Source organism: Nerophis ophidion, linkage group LG09, assembly GCF_033978795.1.
Source record: "Nerophis ophidion isolate RoL-2023_Sa linkage group LG09, RoL_Noph_v1.0, whole genome shotgun sequence".
NCBI classification, from domain to species: Eukaryota; Metazoa; Chordata; class Actinopteri; order Syngnathiformes; family Syngnathidae; genus Nerophis; species Nerophis ophidion.
Window position 1 is genome coordinate 77,156,019 of NC_084619.1, and position 6,553 is coordinate 77,162,571.

The 6,553-nt window shown below is 42.8% G+C and overlaps 1 protein-coding gene across 1 annotated transcript in view; it reads left to right on the forward strand.

The window, feature by feature from the left end:
• Positions 1-903: 903 nt before the first annotated feature.
• Positions 904-6,553, forward strand: part of LOC133558867 (uncharacterized) — a 13,051-nt gene continuing 7,401 nt past the window's right edge. The window contains exons 1-3 of the mRNA XM_061909993.1: positions 904-926; positions 1,061-1,115; positions 5,852-5,896. The gene's annotated coding sequence lies outside the window, so the exon portion shown is untranslated. The remainder of the gene's footprint in view (positions 927-1,060; positions 1,116-5,851; positions 5,897-6,553) is intronic.

Here is a 6,553-nt window from a genome sequence, read left to right on the forward strand (position 1 = left end):
TGTTGTCCTCTTGTGTCTACCACATCAGTGTTGTCCTCCTTGTGTCTACCACATCAGTGTTGTCCTCTTGTGTCTACCACATCAGTGTTGTCCTCTTGTGTCTACCACATCAGTGTTGTCCTCCTGTGTCTACACATCAGTGTCTGTCATTGTGTGTCCCTCAGTGTTGTCTCTGTGTCTACCACATCAGTGTTGTCCTCTTGTGTCTACCACATCAGTGTTGTCCTCTTGTGTCTACCACATCAGTGTTGTCCTCTTGTGTCTACCACATCAGTGTTGTCCTCTTGTGTCTACCACATCAGTGTTGTCCTCTTGTGTCTACCACATCAGTGTTGTCCTCCTGTGTCTACCACATCAGTGTTGTCCTCTTGTGTCTACCACATCAGTGTTGTCCTCCTGTGTCTACCACATCAGTGTTGTCCCTCTTGTGTCTACCACATCAGTGTTGTCCTCTTGTGTCTACCACATCAGTGTTGTCCTCTTGTGTCTACCACATCAGTGTTGTCCTCTTGTGTCTACCACATCAGTGTTGTCCTCTTGTGTCTACCACATCAGTGTTGTCCTCTTGTGTCTACCACATCAGTGTTGTCCTCTTGTGTCTACCACATCAGTGTTGTCCTCTTGTGTCTACCACATCAGTGTTGTCCTCTTGTGTCTACCACATCAGTGTTGTCCTCTTGTGTCTACCACATCAGTGTTGTCCTCTTGTGTCTACCACATCAGTGTTGTCCTCTTGTGTCTACCACATCAGTGTTGTCCTCTTGTGTCTACCACATCAGTGTTGTCCTCTTGTGTCTACCACATCAGTGTTGTCCTCTTGTGTCTACCACATCAGTGTTGTCCTCTTGTGTCTACCACATCAGTGTTGTCCTTTTGTGTCTACCACAGAAGCTGGAGATCAGTATGATGCCAGCGGAGGAGCTCAGGTTGTTGCACAACACACACACACACACACACACACACACAACACACACACACACACACACACACACACACACACACACACACACACACACACACACTTATGTAGTTCAAGTAATATTTGTGTTTCCTGTTGCAGACATCAGATGGCGCCCAGAGGAAGCACAGCACTTGGGCCCCGCCCACCAGAAAAGGTAAAGGAGGGCAAAGTGTGTTTTTTTTACCATGAACAACTTTTCAAATGTTACTTTTGTGGCTCGGTGATGTCATGACCTGCGTGTTTGTCCCCCTGCATCTTGTAAACACCCTGCTGTTCTCTCTCTTACTTTGAATGCAAGTTCTGTTTGTATCTTTGACCACTTTGGGTTGGTTTTTCTTCAAAGTGGTTTGCAAATCTTTTGGTTGTAGTTTTTGGGGCTTATTTGTCTGCTCGGTAGTTTGGCCTCTCTCCAGTCTCTCCAGTCTCGTTACTTCGGCCCCCGAACAGACTCGTTCACGACGTTCATTCCGGTCAGAAGATCAATGTTCTGCACAGTTCCTCTCAAAACACCGGCTTGTTGTCTTAAGGACTTTTAAGCAGTGCCAACTTGTTTCTATCTGGAAAATAATCACTGGCAGAAGTTAAATTGGATCTGAATATTTCAAAGTAACACAGAATGTCATTAGAAGTTGATTTGTTTTTCTGCTCTCGGTCACGGGGGCAGCAGCCTTAGCAGACTGGACCAGACTTCCCTTTACCCGACTACTTCGTCCAGCTCGTCCTGGGAGATCCTGAGACGTTGCCAGACCAGCTGAGGGGCAAAGTCTCCCCAACATGTCCTGGGTCTTCCCTGTGGCATTCTACTGGTTTGACATACTCTGAACCAGATGCCCGAACCACCTCATCTGGCTCCTCTCCATGTGGAGGAGCAGCGGCTTTACTTTGAGTTCCTCCCGGATGACAGAGCTTCTCACCCTATCTCTAAGGGAGAGACCCAAACTCATTTGGGCCGCTTGTACCCGTGATCTTGTCCTTTCAGTCATGACCCAAAGCTCATGACCATAAGTGAGGATGGGAACGTAGATCGACCGGTAAATTGAGAGCTTTGCCTTCCGGCTCAGCTCCTTCTTCACCACAACGGATCGATACAACGTCCACATTACTGAAGACGCCGCACCGATCCGCCTGTCGATCTCACCATCCACTCTTCCCTCACTCGTGAACAAGACTCTGAGGTACTTGAACTCCTCCACTTGGGCAGGGTCTCCTCCCCAACCCGGAGATGGCACTCCACCCTTTTCCGGGCGAGAACCATGGACTCGGACTTGGAGGTGCTGATTCTCATCCCAGTCGCTTCACACTCGGCTGCCAACCGATCCAGTGAGAGCTGAAGATCCCGGCCAGATGAAGCCATCAGGACCACATCATCTGCAAAAAGCAAAGACCTAATCCTGCAGCCACCAAACCGGAACCCCTCAACATCCTGACTGCGCCTAGTGAGGCGTGTTGGGGGCATCCTGACCAGATGCCAGAGCCATCTCATCTGCTATGATCTGAACTTTATCCACACAAAGGGCAGACCTAAAGAAGTCCTACCCTCACTGGAAACACCTACAAATTACCCGCTGGCCACCTAAACCAAACTACAGGACAGCGGTCATACTCGGAGAGATCCACCAAAATCAGGCGATCCAGTATCACATTCTCCTGGAGCACCCACCAAAGTATTTCCCAAGGAACAGGGTTGGATAAAGTTCTTTGAATTCTTGAATGCCTTTTCCAAGTCCTCAAAAGAGGTGTACACTAGTTAGGAATACTCCTTAATGGTTTAGAGCTGGACTACTCTGTCCAGCTCGTCCCGGGATACTTTGAGACGTTCCTACACCAGCTGAAGGGCAAAGTCTTGCCGACATGTCCTGGGTCTTCCCCGTGGCCTTCTACCAGATGGACATGTCCTGAATTACCTCCCCAGGTAGGCGTGTCGGGGGCATCCTGACCAGATGCCAGAGCCATCTCATCTGCTCTGATCTGAACTTTATCCACACAAAGGGCAGACCTAAAGAAGTCCTACCCTCACTGGAAACACCTACAAATTACCCGCTGGCCACCTAAACCAAACTAGAAGACAGCGGTCATACTCGGAGCGATCCACCAAAAATCAGGGGTTCGGCATCACATTCTCCTGGAGCACCCACCAAAGTATTTCCCGAGGAAGAGGGTCGGATAAAGTTCCTTGAATTCTTGAATGCCTTTTCCAAGTCAGCAAAAGAGGTGTAGACCAATTAGGAATACTCCTCAAGGGTATAGAGCTGGTCTACAGTTCCATCACCAGGACAGGATTTTGAAACGTAAAGTTTTGTTGAAAATGTTAGTTATTTTTTGTTAATTACTGTATTGTTCGGACTAATAGGCGCACCTAAAGGGTCGGTTAAAGTTCCTTGAATTCTTGAATGCCTTTTCCAAGTCTGCAAAAGATCTGTAGACTAGTTAGGAAAACTCCTCAAGGGTATAGAGCTGGTCTACAGTTCCACCAGCAGGACAGGATTTTGAAACGTAAAGTTGTTTGGAAAATATCAGTTATTTTTTGCTAATAACTATTTTTCAGACTATAAGGCGCACCTAGAATCTTTTCATCTTCTCAAAAAATGTGCGCATTATATATCAGTTCGCCTAATGTACGGAATCATTTTGGTTGTGCTTACCAACAGCGAAGCTTGGTACATGGGGAATTAATGGGGGAGGGCGTGGTACGGTTGGGAGAGTGGCCCATGCCAGCAACCTGGGGGTTCCTGGTTCAATCCCCACCTTCTACCAACCTCATCACGTCCGTTGTGTCCTTGAGCAAGACACTTCACCCTTGCTCCTGATGGGTGCTGGTTAGCGCCTTGCATGGCAGCTCCCTCTATCAGTGTGTGAATGTGTGTGTGAATGGGTGAATGTGGAAATAGTGTCAAAGCGCTTTGGGTACCTTGAATGTAGAAAAGCGCTATACAAGTACAACCCATTTATCAGTTGACAAGTGTGATCAGTAGATGGCAGTCATACATAAGAGATATAGGTAGACTGCAATTAGACGCCAGTAAACAATACCAAAACTTTAAATGTTCCATTGAGAATATAGAACATTACACAAAAAGCTATGAAGCTGCAATGCTTGATGGATTGGATGGAAATACTGTCAAAGCGCTTTGGGCTCCTTAAAAAGGGGTAGAAAAGTGCTATACAAGTACAACCATTTACCTTTTTTTTTTTTATTGTCAGCGCGTTACGGCGACAGTAGTCAGACGTACTCTTCAACATACGAGTATTATTATGCTGTGTAGACAAGGACCGCAAAATGGCACCTATTCGATATTTTATCTGCCGTTTTGTTTCGCCATATTATGCAAAAACAACTTTTCCTACCTTGTGGTATCTGCTCATGTGTATTTGGGATCTGCAGAAGTCCTGAACATTTGCACGCGTCCGCCTTTGTAGTCCGTGGCAACACCGTAGTTGATAAGCTTTTTTCTTTTCCTCTATCTTCTTGTTATGTGACATTCATCCTCCACTGTTGTCATTTCTAATATAAAGTAGTGTAAAGTTCTTACTTCTATCCGTCAGTAAACTGGCCATGAAAGCACTAAAACATACCGGTGTAGTGAGTCTGCATTATTCACCCAAGGAACTTTAGTTATTAGAGAGTTCAGGTCGGACCTTTTTTCACGGGACACATGACATGTTTTGTAGACCACAAGGAAGCCTTTTACATTTAGGAAAAAAATCCTAATATGACTCCTTTAATGCACCGTTTGTATAAAAATAGTCCAGACTAGACTCGCTCATCGGCAGTGTGCCTTATAGTCTTATAGTCTTATGGTAATGCTATTTTTGTATGTTGTGTTGTATGCACAATGCAACAATAAGTGTGTACGTGTTTGGTTCTTCAGGACGGGCTTGCAAGCAGCTTTTGTTTGAATGATTTTATATTGTGATGATGTGCACAGAAAGGAGCAAAACAAATGAGTGCACTACTCAAGTCAGGCAGGAAGTGTGGACCTTAAAAGCTTTTCTTCTATTGATCCACTCTAAGTCTCTCTCTCTCTGTGTGTGTGTGTGTGTGTGTGTGTGTGTGTGTGTGTGTGTGTGTGTGTGTGTGTGTGTGTGTGTGTGTGTGTGTGTGTGTGTGTGTGTGTGTGTGTGTGTTCTGGCAATGCTGACTTAATGGGGACATGGCTCAGTTTACACACCTTTAGGGGACTTCTGACGGTATGGGGACCAAAGAAAAGGTCCCCGAAAGGGAAACCTTTTTAAATTCTGGTCAGATCCATTCTGAAGATGCCCAAGTGCGGGATTTGCTTTAACATTGAAGTGATGAAACTTCCTATAAGAGGACAGCTGTAGTGCTGTATTCTGAGGATCATGTCATATTTCATTTCAACTTATTTTTTAGTCACGTACTAATTTGTGTGAATTATAATAAATTATTTAAATTTGGTTCCCATGAAGCATATGAACTCTTATTCCCAAGGGCCCCCAGTAAGTCTGATCAGCACATGACTTCATCAATCCAGACATTTAAAGACGTGTATGAGCTAACTGGCCAGTGGACATATCACCTCATTTTATTTGATGTCTCCACAACCTGTAGAAAGGCTGGTCCCCACAAGTCATGAACAACAACTTGGTCCCCATTCCAAATGATAACCTGTGTGTGTGTGTGTGTGTGTGTGTGTGTGTGTGTGTGTGTGTGTGTGTGTGTGTGTGTGTGTGTGTGTGTGTGTGTGTGTGTGTGTGTGTGTGTGTGTGTGTGTGTGAACATACTATAATAGCTCCACAAAAGGATATATAACCTGTTTAGACGCAAACAAAAAATAAAAAAATTATTAAAAACTTACTTTTTTATATATATATATTTGCATGGTTTGTATGTATTATTAATGTTGTAAATACACATCTTTATTTATCTAGAAAGGGCGGTCCTAAAGAGAGGCGTTTTCCAGAGGTCTCAAGAAGGTAACAAATACAAGAGTGTGTGTGTGATTTGTAAAAAAATATCTTATATATATAAATATATATATATATAAAAAAAAATATATATATATATATATATATACATATGTGACATATGTGTGTGTATATACATATACATATTATATTTACATACATGTATATATATAAATATATATACATGTATATATGTATGATATTTTTCTACAACTCACACATATATGTATATATACATATTTATATATAATATTATATATATATGTGTATATATATGTGTGTATGTATGTGTATATATACATTTATATATATATACATTTATATGTATATACAGTACGTACACATATACATGTATATATGATATTTTTTTTCAACTCACACACGTGTACATATTTATATATTTTATATATATATGTCTTTATATGTATATACATATATGTGTGTGTGTGTATATATATATATATATATATATATATATATATATATATATATATATGTATGTACATATATATACAAGACACTTCACCCTTGCTCCTGATGGGTGGTGGTTAGGGCCTTTCGTGACAGCTCATGCCATCAGTGTGTGAATGGGTGAATGTAGAAATAGTGTCAAAGTGCTTTGAGTACCTTGAACGTAGAAAAGTGCTGTACAAGTACAAACCATTT